General features: G+C 25.6%; 1 protein-coding gene across 2 annotated transcripts in view; it reads left to right on the forward strand.

The window, feature by feature from the left end:
* The window catches only part of LOC135123375 (cGMP-dependent protein kinase, isozyme 2 forms cD4/T1/T3A/T3B-like), a 368,990-nt gene that overhangs the window by 18,888 nt on the left and 331,570 nt on the right, over positions 1-18,532 (forward strand). Inside the window, exon 1 of one of the 2 annotated variants that reach the window (XM_064047974.1) lies at positions 10,581-10,775. The exons of the other annotated variant lie outside the window; for it this stretch is intronic. The gene's annotated coding sequence lies outside the window, so the exon portion shown is untranslated. Of the gene's footprint in view, positions 1-10,580; positions 10,776-18,532 lie in introns of those variants that run through there. 2 annotated transcript variants of the gene reach the window in all.

Raw genomic sequence — 18,532 nt, forward strand, 5'->3', positions numbered from 1 at the left:
TTCAGTTTTTTAATTTTTCAAATGTTCAGTTTCTCGATTTTTCAGTTTCCAGTTTTCAATGTTTCGATTTTGGGCTCTTTCGATTTCTCACTTCGTTGATTTTGTAACTTCTCGGCTTTTCGATTTCTCGATTTTTCAATTTCTCAAATTTCCATTTATTTTTCAATTACTTGATTTTCAGTTTTTCGATTTCTCAATTTTCCAATGATTCTGTTGCACGATTTTTCAATTTTCAATTCTCAACTTCTCGATTTTTTGATTTTTCGGTTTTTCAGTTTTTCGTTTTCTAAATTTTAGATTTTCAATTTTTTAATTTCTCAATTTTCCGATGTTTCAGTTTGACGTTCTTTCAATTTCTCGATTTTTTAATTTTTCGATTTTTAAATTTTTTGACGTTTCTAAATTTTTGATTTTTCAACTTCTTGATAATAGATTTTTTAGTGTCTGGACTTTTGGATTTCTCGATTTTTCGATTTTTCGTTTTCAAATCTTCAATTTTTCGATGTTTCAGTTTTACGAATTTTCAATTTTTCGACTTTTCAATTTTTAAATTTTAATTTTTTTGCATTTTCTCGGTGTTTCATTTTTTCGATTCTTCAACTTTTCTTCGTTTTTTCAATTTTTCGATGTTTTAATTTTTCAATTTTTAAAACTATAGATTTTTCAATTTCCCGATGTTCTTCTACATTTCTATTTTTCGATTTCTCGATCTTTCGATTTTTCAACTTTTAGGATATAGATTTTTCGGTTTTTAAATTTTTCGATTTTTAAATTTTAGATTTATCGATTTCTCAATTTCTCAATTTTTCGATTTTTCGATTTTGGGCTATTTCTGTTTCTCAATTTTTCGATTTTTTAACTTCTCGGTTTTGATTTCTCGATATTTCAATTTTTCGATTTCTCAATTTACCATGTTAGTTTTGAGATTTTAAAATTTTTGGATTCTTCAATTTTTCGACTTTTCTATTTTAAAATTGCATATTTCTCAATGTTTTTGATTTTTCGATTTCTCGATTTTTCAGATTTTCTCTTCTTCAATTTTTCGATCTTTTAATTTTTCAATTTTAAAAACTATTAATTTTTGAATTTTCCGATTTTTCAGTTGTTCAAAAGTTCGATTTTTCACTGTTTGGAATTTTAGATTTTTCAGTTCTTTGAACTCTCGATTTCTTGGTCTATCGGTTTTTCTACTTCCCGATTTAAATTTTTCAGTTTTTCAATTTTTCTATACATAAATTTAAAATTTTTCGATTTTTTAATTTTCCTATTTTTCGATTCTTCAATTTTTAATTACCAATTTTTCAATTTTGGGCAATTTCGATTTCTTTTTAAACTGTACGTTTTTCAATTTCTCGATTTTTCAATTTTTCGATTTTTCGATTTTTGAGTTCCTCGGTATTTCTATTATTAAATTTTTCGAATTTTGTAATTTTTGATTTTTCGATTTTGGGCTATTATTTCTAATTCTCAATTTTTCGATTATTCAACTTCTCGGCTTTTAGATTTCTCTATATTTCAATTTTTCTATCTCAATTTACCAATAATGTGTTAGTTTTGCGATTTAAAAATTTTTGGATTCTTCAATTTTTCGACTTTTCTATTTTAAAATTGCATATTTCTCAATGCTTTTGATTTTTCGATTTCTCGATTTTTCAGATTTTCTATTCTTCAATTTTTTGATCTTTTAATTTTTAAATTTTAAAAACTATTAATTTTAGAATTTTCCGATTTTTCAGTTGTTCAAAAATTCGATTTTTCACTGTTTGGAATTTTAGATTTTTCAGTTCTTTGAACTCTCGATTTCATGGTCTATCGGTTTTTCTACTTCCCGTTTTAGGTTTTTCAGTTTTTCAATTTTTCTATACATAAATTTAAGATTTTTCGATTTTTTAATTTACCAATTTTTCGATTCTTTAATTTTAATTACCGATTTTTCAATTTTGGGCTACTTTGATTTCTTTTTAAATTGTACGTTTTTCAATTTCTCGATTTTTCGAATTTTGTAATTTTTGATTTTTCGATTTTTCAATTTTACGAGTTTTCAAATTTTCGATTCTCCAATTTTTCCATTTTTAAATTTCCAATTTTTCAATTTTCTAATTTCTGGATTTTTCAGTTTTTCACTTTTCGATTTTTTTATTTTGGGCTATTTTGAATTCTTAATTTGTCGATTTTTAAACTTCTCGGCTTCTCGGTTCCTCGATTTTTCAATTACTCGATTTTACATTTTTTTCAATTTCTTTATTTTCAATTTTTCCATTTCTTAGTTTTCCAATGTTTCTGTTATATGATTTTTTATTTTTCTACTTCGATATGTCAACTTTTCGATTTCTTCATTTTCCAATTTTTCGATTGCTTAATTCACCGGTGTTTCAGTTTTGGGATTTTTCAAATTTTCGACTCTCCAACTTTTCGACTTTTTAGCTTTTAAACTTTGGTATTTACAATGTGTCGATTATTTGATAATTCGACTTCTCGTTTTTTTAATTTTTTGATTCTTCAATTCTTCTTCGATTTTTCAATTTTTCGACGTTTTACTTTTTCAATTTTTAAAACTATAGGTTTTTAAATTTCCCAATTTTTCAGTTCTTTGATATTTCTATTTCTCAATATTTCGATTTCTTAACTTTTCGATTTTTCAGTTTTTCAATTCCTCAATTTTTCGATTTCTCAATTTTTCGATGTTTCAGTTTTACGATTTTTCACTTGGTCAATTTTTCAACTTTTGGATTTTTAAATTACAGATTTATCGATTTTTCAATTTTTCAATTGTTCAATTGCTTAATTTTTCAGTTTTTCACTTTTCGATTTTGGTATTTCGATTTCTCAATTGTCGATTTTTGAATTTCTCGATTTTCCATGTTTTCATTTTCTTTATATTCAATTTTTCGATTTCTCAGTTTTCCATTGTTTCTGTTATACGATTTTTCAATTTTTCGTTTTCTAAATTTTAGATTTTCAATTTTTCAATTTCTTAATTTTCCGATGTCTAAGTTTTACGTTTTTTCAATTTTTCGATTCGTAGATTTTTCGATTTATCAATTTTTTAATTTTCGAAATTTCTAAATTTTCAATTTTTCAACTTCTCGATGAATAGATTTTTTAGTTTTTCGATTTTTCTATTTCTCGACATCTCGTTTTTTTTATTTTTCAGATTTTCAATTCTTCAATTTTTCGAGGTCTCAAATTTACGATTTTTCAATTTTTCAATTCTTCAACGTTTCGATTTTTCAAGTTTTCAATTTTTAACATTTCTAAATTTTCGATTTTTTAATTTCTCATACAATCGATTTTTTAGTTTTTAGACTTTTCGAGATCCCGACTTCTCGATTTTTTAAATTTTCGATTTTTCTACTTCGGTGTGCAAACTTTTTCATTTCTTGGTTTTTCAGTTTTTCAATTTACCAATTTACCGATGTGTCAGTTTCGGGATTTTTCAATTTTTCGATTTTTCAATTTTTGAATTTTAGTTTTTTCTTGCGATTTCTCGATTTTTTAGTTTGTTGATTCTTCAATATTTCTTCGATTATTCAATTTTTTGATGTTTTAATTTTTAATTTTAACAATTATTGATTTTTCAATTTCCCGATTTTTCAGTCGTTCGATATTTCTATTTCTCACTTTTTGGAATGTGTAAATTTTTGGTATAACGATTTTTCTACTTCTCAGTCTATATTTTTCAGTTTTTCAATTTTTCGATGTTTAAAATTAACATTTTTCGATGTTTTAAATTCTCTATTTCTCGATTTTTAACTTATCCATTTTTCGATTTAGGGCTATTTCGATTTCTTAATTTTTCGATTTTTCAACTTTCTTTTCGTTTTCAAAATTTTAGATTTTTCAAGTTTTCGATTTCCCAATTTCCCGATATCAAATTTAACGAGTTTTCAGTTTAGCGATTCATCAATTTTTCGATTTTTTTAATTTTTGACGTTTCTAAATTTTCAATTTTGCAACTTCTCAATTAATCGATTTTTTAGTTTCTAGACTTTTCGACTTCTGAATTTTTCTGGTTTTCAATTCAACTTTTCGATTTCGCAATTTTCCGATTGCTTCAGTATTACGATTTTTCAATTTTTCAATTTTTAACGCTTCTAAATGTTCGATTTTAATTGATTTATTAGTTTTAAGAATTTTCGGTTTTTCGACTTCTCGATTTTTCAATTTTTCAGTTTTTCAATTCTTCCATTTTACGAGTTCTCAATGTTTCAATTCTTCAATTTTACGATTTTTCGAATTTTCGGTTCTCCAATTTTTCGATTTTTAAATTTCCAATTTTTCAGTTTTCGAATTTCTGGATTTTTCAGTTTTTCACTTTTCGATTTTTTGATTTTGGGTTATTTTGAATTCTTAATTTGTCGATTTTTAAACTTTTCGGTTTCTCGGTTCCTCGATTTTTCAATTGCTCGATTTTTCATTTTTTTCAATTTCTTTATTTTCAATTTTTCTCAGTTTTTCAATGTTTCTGTTATACGGTTTTTAAAATTTTTGATTTTTCTACTTCGATATGTCAACTTTTCGATTTCTTGATTTTCCAATTTTTCAATTTCCCAATTTTTCATTTTTTTTTCAATGTTTCCGTTATACGATTTTTCAAGTTTTCGATTTTCCAAATTTTCGATTTCCTAATTCACCAAGTTGCAGTTTTTGGATTTTTCAATTTTTCGATTCTTTAACTTTTCGACTTTTCAACTATAATAACGTTTAGTTCTTTCAATTTTTCAGTTTTTCGATTATGTATTTGATAATTCGATTCAATTTTTCGATTCATCAATTTTTCTTCGTTTTTTCAATTTTTCGATGTTTTAATTTTTCAATTTTTAAAACTAGATTTTTCAATTTCACAATTTTTTTAGTTCTTCAATACATATTTCTATTTTTCACTTCTTCGAAGGTTTAAATTTTTCGGTTTTATGATGTTTCGATTTCTAGAATTTTCAATTTTTCAACTTCTCGGATTTAGATTTCCAGTTTTTTAATTTTTCAAATGTTCAATTTCTCGATTTTTCAGTTTCTACTTTGCGATGTTTCGATTTTGGGATCTTTCGATTTCTCAATTCGTCGATTTTGCAACTTCTCGATTTTCCATATATGTATTTTTCAATTGTCAATTTTCCAATGTTTCTGTTATACGATTTTTCAATTTTTCCATTTTTCAATTTCTCTAGTAATCGATTTTTTATTTTTTCGACTTTCCGAATTCTCGATTTTTTTATTTTTCAGTTTTTCAATTCTTCAATTTTTCGTTTTGTAAATTTTAGGTTTTCAAAATTTCAATTCCTCAATTTTCCGATATTTCTGTTTTACGTTCTTTCAATTTTTCGATTTTTAAATTTTTCAACGTTTCCAAATTTTTGATTTTTCAACTTCTCGATAACAGATTTTTTATTGTTTCGACTTTTCGATTTCTCGACTTCTCGATTTTTCAGTTTTCAATTTTTTAATTTTTCGATGTTTCAGTTCTACGATTTTTATATTTTTCGACTTTTCGATTTCTCGAGGAACCGATTTTTTATTTTTTCTCGAGTTCTCGATTTTGTGATTTTTCATTTTTTCAATTCTTCAATTTTTCGTTTTGTAAATTTTAGGTTTTCAAAATTTTAATTTCTCAATTTTCCAATATTTCAGTTTTACGTTCTTTCAAATTTTCGATTTTTAAATTTTTCGACGTTTTCAAATTTTTGATTTTTCAACTTCTCGATAACAGATTTTTTATTGTTTCGACACGTTTCGATTTCTCGACTTCTCGATTTTTCGATTTTTCAGTTCTCAATTCTCCAATTTTTCGATGTTTCAGTATTACGATTTTCATATTTTTCTACTTTTCAATTTTTAAATTTTAATTTTTTGTTGCGATTTCTTTGTTTTTTAAATTATTCGATTCTACAGTTTTTCTTCGATTATTCAATTTTTCAATTTCTCAATTTACCGATGTCTTTAACTTTTTGACTTTTCGGTTTTTAATTTTAGATTTTCAATTTTCCAATTTTTTGTGTTTTTGATGTTTTGATTTGTCGATTTTTCAATTTTTCCATTGTTTAATTTTTCTTGGTTTTTCAATTTTTCGATGTTTTTTTAATTTTTCAATTTTTAAAATTATAGATTTTTCAATTTCCTGATGATTGAGTTCTTCGACACATTTATTTTTCGATTTCTCGATCTTGCGATTTTTCAACTTCTAGGATTTAGATTTTTCGGTTTTTTAATCTTTCGATTTTTAAATTTTAGATATATCGATTTTTCAATTTCTCAATTTCTTGATTTTTCAATTTTTAACATTTCGATTTTTCAACTTCTCCGCTTTGATTTCTCGATATTTCAATTTTTCGATTTCTCAATTTACCGATGTTTTGATGTTTCGGAACCCGATGTTTCAGTTTTTCAATTTTTCGATGTTCCCATTTTTCAGTTTTTCAATAATCCAATTTTTCATCATTTCAGTTTTGGAATTTTTCAATTTCTCGATCTTTCAATGTTTCGATTCTTCAGTTTTTCGACACTTTCACTTTCCAATTTTTTTAACTGCACATTTTTCAATTTCTCGTTTTTTCGATTTTTGGGCTTTTCGAAATTTCTATTATTCAATTTTTCGAATTTTGTAATTTCTGATTTTTTCAATGTATTGATTTCTCGATTTTTTTATTCGATTTCTTGACATACACAAAAAACAATAATAATAATAATCCTTTATTGATGCATAATAAGTACTTGTTGACCATCAAAACGTTTCCAACAAAAATTGGATCCTATCATTTTAAAAAATATGAAATAAACATTTAGTGAAAACATTTTCTCGTTTGATGATTAATTCAGAATTTAGTAACATTTTTTTTTGCTTTGAGAATTGTTTTTGCAGGAATATTTAAAAAAATAAATCCATTTATGTGATTTTCGTGTTTATTATTACCCAATTATCGACTGAATAATTCAATAAATATATTTTGGAACAGAGTTTACTTTATAATTTTCCAATTCGTCGATTTTCCGATGTTTCAGTTTTACGTTATTTCAATTTTTCGATTTTTCAATTTTTCAATTTTCGACGTTTCTAAATTTTCGATTCTTCAACTTTTCAAATAATAGATTTTGTTTAGTTTTCGACTTTTCACTTTTCAGTTTTTAAATCTTAGTTTTTCTATTTTCCAATTTTTCGATTTTTTGATGTTTCAATTTCTCGATTTTTCATTATTTCTATTGTTCAATTTTTCTTCGATATTTCAATTTTTCGACGTTTTAATTTTTCAATTTTTAAAACTATAGGTTTTTAAATTTCTCGATTTTTCAGTTCTTTGATATTTCTATTTCTCAATTTTTCGATTTTTGACTTTTCGATTTTTCAATTTTTCAATTCTTCAATTTTTCGATTTCTCAATTTTTCAATTTTTAACATTTCTAATTTTCGATTTTTTAATTTCTCATACAATCGATTTTTTAGTTTTTAAACTTTTCGAGATCCCGGACTTCTCGATTTTTTAAATTTTCGATTTTTCTACTTCGGTGTGCCAACTTTTTCATTTCTTGGTTTTTCAGTTTTTCAATTTACCAATTTACCGATGTGTCAGTTTCGGGATTTTTCAATTTTTCGATTTTTCAATTTTTGAATTTTAGTTTTTTGTTGCGATTTCTCGATTTTTTAGTTTGTTGATTCTTCAATATTTCTTCGATTATTCAATTTTTTGATGTTTTAATTTTTAATTTTAACAATCATTGATTTTTCAATTTCCCGATTTTTCAGTTGTTCGATATTTCTATTTCTCACTTTTTAGTTCTTTGATATTTCGATTTCTTGGTCTAACGATTTTTATTCTTCTCAGTTTAGATTTTTCAGTTTTTCAATTTTTAGATGTTCAAAATAAAAATTTTTCGATGTTTTAAATTTTCTATTTCTCGATTTTTAACTTATCCATTTTTCGATTTAGGGCTATTTCGATTTCTTAATTTTTCGATTTTTCAACTTCCTTTTCGTTTTAAAAATTTTAGATTTTTCAAGTTTTCGATTTCCCAATTTTCCGATGTCAAATTTAACGAATTTTCAGTTTAACTTTTCGATTTTTCAATTTTCGGCTATTTCTATTTCTCAATTTGTCGAATTGTTCAACTTCTCGGCTTCTCGATTCCTCGATTTTTCAATTTCCCAATTTTCCATTTTTTTTTTCAATGTTTCCGTTATACGATTTTTCAAGTTTTCGATTTTTTCAAATTTTCGATTTTCCAAATTTTCGATTTCTTAATTCATCAAGTTGCAGTTTTTGGATTTTTCAATTTTTCGATTCTTTAACTTTTCGACTTTTCAACTATAATAAATTTTAGTTTTTTCAATTTTTCAATTTTTCGATTATGTATTTGATAATTCGATTTCTCGATTTTTCAATTTTTCGATTCTTCAATTTTTCTTCGTTTTTTCAATTTTCCGATGTTTTAATTTTTCAATTTTTAAAACTATAGCTTTTTCAATTTCACAATTTTTTTAGTTTTTCAATACATATTTCTATTTTTCACTTATTCGAATGTTTAAATTTTTCGGTTGTTTGATGTTTCGATTTTTAGATTTTTCAATTTTTCAACTTCTCGGATTTAGATTTCGAGTTTTTTAATTTTTCGAATGTTCAATTTCTCGATTTTTAAGTCTCCACTTTGCGATGTTGCGATTTCTCAATTTGTCGATTTTGCAAATTCTCGGCTTTTCGATTTCTCGATTTTTCAATTTCTCGATTTTCCATATATTTTTCAATTGTCAATTTTCCAATGTTTCTGTTATATGATTTTTCAATTTTTCGATTTTTCAATTTCTCTAGTAATCGATTTTTTATTTTTTCGACTTTCGGAATTATCGAGTTCTCGATTTTTTTATTTTTCAGTTTTTCAATTCTTCAATTTTTCGTTTTGTAAATTTTAGGTTTTCAAAACTTTAATTTGTCAATTTTCCGATGTTTCAGTTTTACGTTCTTTCAATTTTTCGATTTTTAAATTTTTCGACGTTTCCAAATTTTCGATTTTTCGATTTTTCAGTTGTACGATTTTTATATTTTTCGACTTTTCAGTTTTTAAATTTTAATTTTTTGTTGCGATTTCTCGGTTTTTTAAATTTTTCGATTCATCAATTTTTCTTCGATTATTCCATTTTTAAATTTCTCAATTTACCGATATCTTTAACTTTTTGACTTTTCGGTTTTTAATTTTAGTTTTTTCAAGTTTGGAATTTTTTGTTTTTTTGATGTTCTGATTTCTCGATTTTTCAGTTTTTCGATTCTTTAATTTTTCTTGTTTTTTTTTTCAATTTTTCGACGTTTTTCTAAATTTTCAATTTTTAAAATTACAAATTTTTCAATTTCCCGATGATTGAGTTCTTCGACATTTCTGTTTTTCGATTTCTCAATCTTGGGATTTTTCAACTTCTAGGATTTAGATTTTTCGGTTTTTTAATTTTTCGATTTTTAATTTTTAGATTTATCGATTTTTCAATTTCTCAATTTCTTGATTTTTCAATTTTTAACTTTTCGATTTTTCAACTTCTCCGCTTTGATTTCTCGATATTTCAACTTTTCGATTTCTCAATTTATCGATGTTTTGATGTTTCGTTTCCGGATGTTTCAGTTTTTCAATTTTTCGATGTTCCGATTTTTCAGTTTTTCGACACTTTCCGATTGTTTTAATTGTACATTTTTTAATTTCTCGATTTTTCGAATTTTGGGCTCTCCGAAATTTCTATTATTCAATTTTTCGAATTTTGTAATTTTTGATTTTTCAATGTATTGATTTTTCGTTTGACGTTTCCAACAAAAATTGGATCCTATCACTTAATTAATTAATTAATATTAAATAAACATTTAGTGAAAACATTTTCTCGTTTTATGATTAATTCAGAATTTAATAACATTTCTTTTTGCTTTGAGAATTGTTTTTGCAGGAATATTTTAAAAAAATAAATCCATTTATGTGATTTTGGTGTTTATTATTACCCAATTATCGACTGAATAATTCAATAAATATATTTTGGAACAGAGTTTACTTAATGATTAGTGTCACACTATACAAACACACTGATCTTCGAAAAGAGTACCCCGTATAGAAAACATTAATACTGAGTGTACTTCAAAAATGAAAGTTATTAATAATAAAAATAAAACGGTCCTTTAATTTTTATAATTATAAAAAGTATAAACAAAATATAACAGTTAAACACACATAAGGTCGTCTCCGTACACAAATAGCGTACCTTTCACCTTGTATTTAACTCATTGTTAGAGATAATTTTATTTATCTAAGTACGTCTCTGTACTACCGATAAATGCCTACTTCAAACTTTCAAAACGTGTTTGAAACGCCGAAATAATTAATATCCAAGCAATCCCAAAAATTCCACCATCCTCGACATTGACCCTCGACCTCGCCTCGTAACCCCACTCGCCACCCCCATCCCCCCACAACCCATCCCGTTACACCCCGCACGTGCCCCTCCCCGCCCGCGCGCGCACTCCCGATTCATTCATCCCGCGCCGTCCACGAAACCACTTGTTATCGTGCACGTGGTGCCGGGCGGGGATGGGCGCGGCGCTGGCGGGACGCGGGGGGCGGCAGCGCGGCGAGTCGAGCCCGAGCCGGCGACCGCTCAGTGCGCTCATCAAGTCGCCTTCGCCGTAAACAAAAGACAAACGCGAAAACAAGCGCGTGGCGCGATCTAGTCGGCATGTAGTGAGTGTCACTTGTTCGCGTGTGAGTGCTGTTTGTGTGCACATTTTTGGATACACGTGTGCTGGTCGGCCTGCGGACCGTCGGTGAGTGATTGAAGCAGTGCGCAAAGCGGGCCCTTATCGCACGCGGCCTTGAGCCGCCGATGGCAACTAGATGCGCCGCGAGGCAGGGGTTGCCACCGGGGCGAGAGTCGCGGAGCGGCTGGGTGCGCGCGACCTTAGTTTTTTTCCGCGTTTTAATTAAAATATTCATTGTGGGTTATTAATAGCGCGTTCAGGAAAGGTTACTTGACTGAGTTTTTTGTGCGCGAAAATGTGCGGCGGGATTGAGATTGAGATTCTTTGGTTTAGCGGTTTCGGGCGACCGGTTCGAGCTGGTGGTTCGATGGTTGTGGGTGGGTGGTTGACGCCACCACCTGTTGCTCGGGATTGACTGTTGACATCATGCGTGAATCAATGGAGTGTCATCGCTCCGCTCACGCTGTTTTCGGTTGACAGTTGGAGTAATGATAAGAAAGTTGGCTGTGGTGGTGATCGGATGAAGTATACATTTGTACAAATATACTCCATCCAATTATTTGAGTACAACACACTTGTTACTATAAGATTCGAAGAAATAAGACTGTCAGTTTGGGGATAGTACGTTCGGGTGGCTTACGGATCTTGGATCTAACCTTGAATTTGATACTCTACAATCGTATAATTTGGCTTATTACATTGTAGCGTGGACGGATTGTACAAAGAAAAAGCAACTCCCATTTTTAAAAACAGGTTTTGGTTATAGGGTCGAAGGCAACTTTTTTGTGGTAGCAACTTGGTTTCGTAATAAATACTTTTGTCGTTTATGTAACGGGGACCACGGTAGACCCCATCGTGTAGAAAAGTGAATCAAAATAAATAAATAAATTTAAATTTTTTAAGTTTTACAATTTTTAAATCTTTCGATTTTTCAATTTTTTAATTTTTCAATTTTTAAGTCTTTCACTTTTTCGATTTTACAAGTTTTTGATTATTCGATTTTTAGATATTTTCGTTTCGATCATTGAATTTCTCTATTGTTAATTTTTCGATTTTTGGTCATCTTAGTTTTTCGTAATTCAATTTTTCCATTATTGGTTTTTTTAATTTTCCGATTTTTCAATGTTTAGATATTTTCGTCTTTCGTTTTTTTTTTAGTTTTTGTGTTTTTGAGTTTCTCCATTTTTCGATTTTTCGTTTCTTCAATCAAGTTTTTAATGTTAAATTTTTCGATTTTCTAAATTTTAGAATTTTACATTTTTTTTTAGTTTTGGGTTCTTTAATTTCTTCAGTTGTAATTTTTCGTATCTTTAATTTTTTAATATTCTAGTATTCGTTTTTTTTCAATTTTTCAATTTTTCGTTTTTTCAATCTAATTTTCAATTATAAATTTTCCAGTTTTTAATTTTTTGATCTTGTAATTTTCAGTTTTTCGATTTTTCAGTTTCTTGATTTTTCAGCTTTGCGTTTCTTCAATTGTTCGATTTACAATTTGAAATTTTTAGATTCTTTCAGTCTTAAATAATTCAATGTTTCCATTATTGTTTCTTTAGTTCTTAGTATTTTCGTCTTTTGTTTGATCAATTTATCGGTTTTTGAGCCTCTATTTTTAATTTTTCGATTTTTCAACTTTTAGTTTTTAGTTTTTCGCTTTTCATTGTTCGATTTTTGAGGTTCTTAAATTTTCCAGGTTTTCAATTTTTTGATTTTATCATTTTGCAGTTTTTCAGTTTCTCGATTTTCCAGTTTTCAAATTTGTAATTTGAAATTTCTAGATTTTTTGATTTAAAATTTTTCAGTAATATATTTTCGTCTCTCTTTTTTTTCCAATTTATCGGCTTTTGAGTTTTTTTATTTTTCGATTTTTCTTTTCTTCAATCAAGTTTTTAATGTTAAATTTTTCGATTTTCTAAATTTTAGAATTTTACATTTTTTTTTTATTTTTGGCTTCTTTAATTTCATCAGTTGTAATTTTTCGATTTTTTAATTTTTGAATATTCTAGTAGGTACATATTATTCGTTTTTTTTTTCAATTTTTCAATTTTTCGTTTTTTCAATCTAATTTTCCAGTTTTTAATTTTTTGATCTTGTAATTTTCAGTTTTTCGATTTTTCAGTTGCTTGATTTTTCAGCTTTGCGTTTCTTCAATTGTTCGATATACAATTTGAAATTTTTAGATTCTTTTAGTCTTAAATAATTCAATGTTTCCATTATTGTTTCTTTGGTTCTTAGTATTTTCGTCTTTTGTTTGATCAATTTATCGGTTTTTGAGCCTCTATTTTTAATTTTTCGATTTTTCAACTTTTAGTTCTTGGTTTTTCGCTTTTCATTGTTCGATTTTTGAGGTTCTTAAATTTTCCAGGTTTTCAATTTTTTGATTTTATCATTTTGCAGTTTTTCAGTTTCTCGATTTTCCAGTTTTCAAATTTGTAATTTGAAATTTCTAGATTTTTTGATTTAAAATTTTTCAGTTATATATTTTCGTCTCTCTTTTTTTCGAAATTATCGGCTTGAGTTTTTTTATTTTTCGATTTTTCTTTTCTTCAATCAAATTTTCAATGTTAAATATTTCAGTTGTGCAATTTTTTTAATTTCACAATTTGTCAATTTTTCGATTTTTATGTTTTTTAGTTTTTCAGTTTCTAGATCTTTAGTTTTTCACATTTTCTTTTTTTGATTTGTAATTTTTCGAATTTTCAATTTGAAAATTGTAGATTTTTTTGATTTTAAATTTTAGATTTTTCTATTATTGGATATTTTCGTTTTTCAATTTTTCCATTTTCGAGTTTCTGTATTTTTATTTTTTCGATTTTTCAATTTTTGGTCATCTTAGTTTTTCGTTATTCATTGTGTAGTTTTTGAGTTTGTTGATTTTTCATTTTTCTTTCCATCAATCTAGTTTTCAATTTTAAATTTTTCGGATTTTTCAGATTCTCGATTTATCAACTTTTCGTTTCTTCAGTTTTACGATTTTCAATTTGAAATTTTCATATTTTATCATCTTAATTACTTCAATTTTTTTCATTATTGGTTTCTTTAATTTTTCGATTTTTCAACTTTTAGTTCTTAGATTTTCGTTTTTCATTGTTCGATTTTTGAGTTTCTCGATTTTTCAGTTTTCCAATTTCCAGTTTGAAATTCTTAGATTTTTTGATTTGAAACTTATCAGTTGTTAGATACTTTCGTTTTTCATTTTTTCCAATTTATCGGTTTTTGATTTTTCGATTTTTCGTTTCAGCAATAAAATTTTCTATGTTAAATCTTTCAATTGTTCGATTTTTTTATTTCACAATTTGGCAATAAAATTTTTTGTTTCTATTTAACACTTTTTTACTTTTTCTCCATTTTTAGGTCTTTTCGTTTCTTTCAGTTTTTAGATTTTTGAGTTTATCAATTTTGAATTTTTTGATTTTTCAATTGTTCAATTTTTGAGTTCTCGATTTTTCAATTTTTCGTTTTTTGAATCAAGTTTTCAGTTCTAAATTTTTCGGTTTTTCAATGTATTCTTCAACTTTTCGTTTCATCAATTTCTCGATTTGTTTGAAATTTCATCTTAAGTACTTCAATTTTTCCAGTATTGGTTTTTTAAATTTTTTGATTTGTTTTTTTTCGATTTTTCAATTTTTTGATATTTTCGTCTTTTTTCAATTTTTAGATTTTTGAGTTTCTCCATTTTTTGATTTTTCATTTCTTCAATCAAGTTTTCAATGTTAAATTTTTCGATTTTTAAAATTTTACAATTCCGCAATTTTTCTAGTTTTGGTTTTTTTAATTTTTCCGTTTGTAATTTTTCGATTTTTCAATTTTTAGATATATTTTTCTTTCGTTTTTTGCAATTTTTCGATTTTTCAACCTATACTTCTTAGTTTTTCGTTTTTCATTGTTCGATTTTGAAGTTTTTCGATTTTTCAATCTTAAAGTTATCAATTTTTATTTAACATTATGAAATTTTTTATTTTTCAGTTTTTCAGTTTCTCGATTTTCCAGTTTTCCTATTGACAATTTGAATTTCTCACCTTTTTTGATTTAAAATTTTTCAGTTAGATACTTCCGTGTTTTTTTCTTTTTTTTTCAATTTATGGGTTTTTGACTTTCTCTATATTTCGAATTTTCGTTTTATATATATTTCAATTGTTCGAATATTTAAATCCACAATTTGACAATTTTTCGATTTTTTGGTTTTTCAATTTTTCAGTTTTTCATATTTTCAATTTCAGAATTTTAGATTTTTGACTTTTAATTTTTCAGTTTTTCCATTTTTTGTTTCCTTAATTTTTCGATTTTACGAGTTTTTGATTTATCGATTCTTAGATTTTTCCCTTTTTTTAAATTTTTCGATTTTCGAGTTTCTCTATTTTTAATTTTTCGGTTGGTTTTTCAATTTTTGTTTCTTAGTTTTCCGTTTTTCAGCTGTTTACTTTTTGAGTTTGTCGATTTTTCATTTTTCGTTCCTCCAATCTAGTTTTCAATGTTTAATTTTTCGGTTTTTCAATTTTTCAATTTCTCGATTTTTCTACTTTTCGTTTCTTCAACTTTTCGACTCACAATTTGAAATTCTCAGATCTTTTCATCTTAAACACTTCAACTTTTCCATTATTGGTTTCTTTAATTTTTCGATTTGTAATTTTTCGATTTTTCTATATTTAGATACATATTTTCGTATTGCGTTTTTTCAATGTTAAATTTTTCGATTTTTTAATTTTACAATTTGGCAATTTTTCTATTTTTAGTTTCTTTAATTTTTTTATTTGTAATTTTTGATTTGTTGTTTCTAGATCTTGTAGTTTTTCAATTTTCAATTTTTCGATTTGTGATTTTTCTAATTCCCATTTTGAAAATTTTAGTTTTTTTGATTTTAAATTTTTCAATTTATTTGTTTCTTTAATTTTAGATTTTACAAGTTTTTGATTTTTCGATTTTTCAATTTTTGTTTATCTTGGTTTTTCGTTCTTCATTGTGTAGTTTTTGAGTTTGTTGATTTTTCATTTCTCTTTCCCTCAATCTAGTTTTCAATTTAAAATTTTTCGGTTTTTCAATTTTTCTATTTTCAATTTTAAATTTTCAGATTTTTTCATCTTAATTATTTCAATTTTTCATTATTGGTTTCTTTAATTTTTCGATTTATAGTCTGTATTTTTAATTTTTAGGTTTTTCAACTTTTAGTTCTTAGATTTTCGTTTGCCATTGTTCGATTTTTGAGTTTCCCGATTTTTCAGTTTTCCGATTTACAATTTGAAACTCTTAGATTTTTTGATTCGAAATTTTTCAGTTAGGTACTTTTGCTTTTCGTTTTTTCCAATTTATCGGTTTTTGAGTTTTTCTATTTTTCGATTTTTCGTTTCATCGATGGAATTTTCAATGTTAAATCTTTCAATTGTTGTATTTTATAATTTTTTACTTTTTCTCGATTTTTAAGTCTTTTGGTTTCTTTCAGTTTTTACATTTTTGAGTTTCTCTATTTTGAATTTTTCGATTTTTTAATTTTTTAGATATCTAAGTTTTTTCTTTTTCATTTGTTCAATTTTTGAGTTCTCGATTTTTCAATTTTTCGTTTCTGCAATCAGGTTTTCAATTCTAAATTTTTCGGTTTTTCAATTTATTTTTCAACTTTTCCTCAAATTCTCGATTTACTATTTGAAATTTCATCTTAAATACTTCAATTTTTCTAGTATTAGGTTTCTTTGATTTTTTCATTTGTAATATTTCGAGTTTTCAATTTTCATATATTTTCGTCATTCGTTTTTTTTTCAATTTTTAGATTTTTGGGTTTCTCCATTTTTTTATTTTTTCGTTTCTTCAATCAGTTTTCAATGTTGAATGTTTCGATTTTTAAATTTTACAATTTGCCAATTTTTCTATTTTTGGTTTCTTTCATTTTTCCATTTGTAATTTTTCGTTTTTTCAATTTTTCGAATTTTGAGTCTATTTTTAATTTTTCGATTTTTGAGTCTATTTTTAATTTATCGATTTTTGAGTCTATTTTTAATTTTTCGATTTTTCAACCTTTAGTTCTTGGTTTTTCGTTTTTCATTGTTCGATTTTGAAGTTTTTCGATTTTTCAATCTTAAAGTTACCGTTTTTTTTTATTTTTACCATTTTGCAATTTTTTATTTTTCAGTTTTTCAGTTTCTCGATTTTTCAGTTTTCCGATTTACAATTTGAATTTCTTACATTTTTTGATTTAAAATTTTCCAGTTTTTCCATTTTTTGTTTCTTTAATTTTTCGATTTTACGAGTTTTTGATTTATCGATTCTTAGATATTTCCGTTTTTAAATTTTTCGATTTTCGAGTTTCTCTATTTTTAATTTTTCGGTTTTTTGTTTTTTAGTTTTTCGTTTTTCAGCTGTTTACTTTTTGAGTTTGTCGATTTTTCATTTTTCGTTCCTTCAATCTAGTTTTCAATATTTAATTTTTCGGTTTTTCAATTTTTCAATTTCTAGATTTTTCTACTTTTCGTTTCTTCAACTTTCCGACTCACAATTTGAAATCCTCAGATCTTTTCATCTTAAACACTTCAGCTTTTCCATTATTGGTTTCTTTAATTTTTCGATTTGTAATTTTTCGATTTTTCAATTTTTAGATATTTTCGTATTGTGTTTTTCAATGTTAAATTTTTCGATTTTTTAATTTTACAATTTGGCAATTTTTCTATTTTTAGTTTCTTTAATTTTTTCATTTGTAATTTTTGATTTTTGAATTTGTAGAAATTTTCGTTTTCCGTATTTTTCAGTTTTTCCGTTTTTGGGCCTCAAACTTTGGTTTTTCGGTTTTTCAACTTTTAGTTCTTCGATTTTTGATTTTGATTTTCTCGATGTTTCAATTCTTTCCTTTCATTTGGTTTTCAATCTTAAATTTTTCAGTTTTTCAATTTTTTTATTTTATCATGTTGCGAGTTTTTAGTTTTCAGGTTTTCAGTTTTCCGATTTACCATTTGAAATTTAATTCTTCAATTTTTTTAATTTCACAATTTGGCAGTTTTTCTATTTTTGGGTTTTACAATTTTGCACTTTCTAGATTTTTCAGTTTTTCATATCTTCAGTTTTCCGATTTGTAATTTTTCCGTGTTTCAAGATAGAAATTTTTAGATTTTTTGATTTAAAGTTTTTCAGTTTTTACATATGTATTTTGTTTCCTTCATTTTTCGATTTAACAATTTTTTAGTTTTTCTCGATTTTTTGGTTCTTTTTGTTTTCTTCAATTTTTCGGTTTTTGATTTTCTGTATTATTTTTCAATTTTTAGATATCTTAAGTTTCTCGTTTTCAGTAGTTCAATTTTTGAGCCTCTATTTTTAATTTTTCAATTTTTCAACTTTTAGTTCTTAGATTTTCGTATTTCATTGTTCGATTTTTGAGTTTCCATCTAGTTCTCGTTCCTAAATTTTTAAGTTTATCAATTTTTTGATTTTACTGTGTTGCAATTTTTTATTTTTAGTTTTTTAATTTTTCAGTTTCTCGATTTTTCAACTTTTCGTTTCTTCAATTTTTCGACTCACAATTTGAAATTATCGATTTTTCAATATTTAAATATTTTCGAATTGCGTTTTTTTTTCATTTTTTAGATTTTTGAGTTTCTTTAGTTTTTGATGTTTCGTTTCTTCAATCAAGTTTTCAATGTTAAATTTTTGATTTTTTTAAATTTTACAATTTAGCAATTTTTCTATTTTAAGTTTCTTTAGTTTTTTCCGTTTGTAATTTTACGATTGATTAATTTTTAGAAAATTTAGTTTTCCGTATTTTTCAGTTTTTCCGTTTTAGTTTTTGATTTTGAGTTTCTCAATTTTTTAATTATTTGTTCCTTTCATCTAGTTCTTAATCTTATATT

This window comes from Zophobas morio, unplaced genomic scaffold (assembly GCF_036711695.1).
Source record: "Zophobas morio isolate AGI-343-1 ecotype UQ-CSIRO unplaced genomic scaffold, CSIRO_AGI_Zmor_V1 ptg000006l, whole genome shotgun sequence".
NCBI lineage: Eukaryota > Metazoa > Arthropoda > Insecta > Coleoptera > Tenebrionidae > Zophobas > Zophobas morio.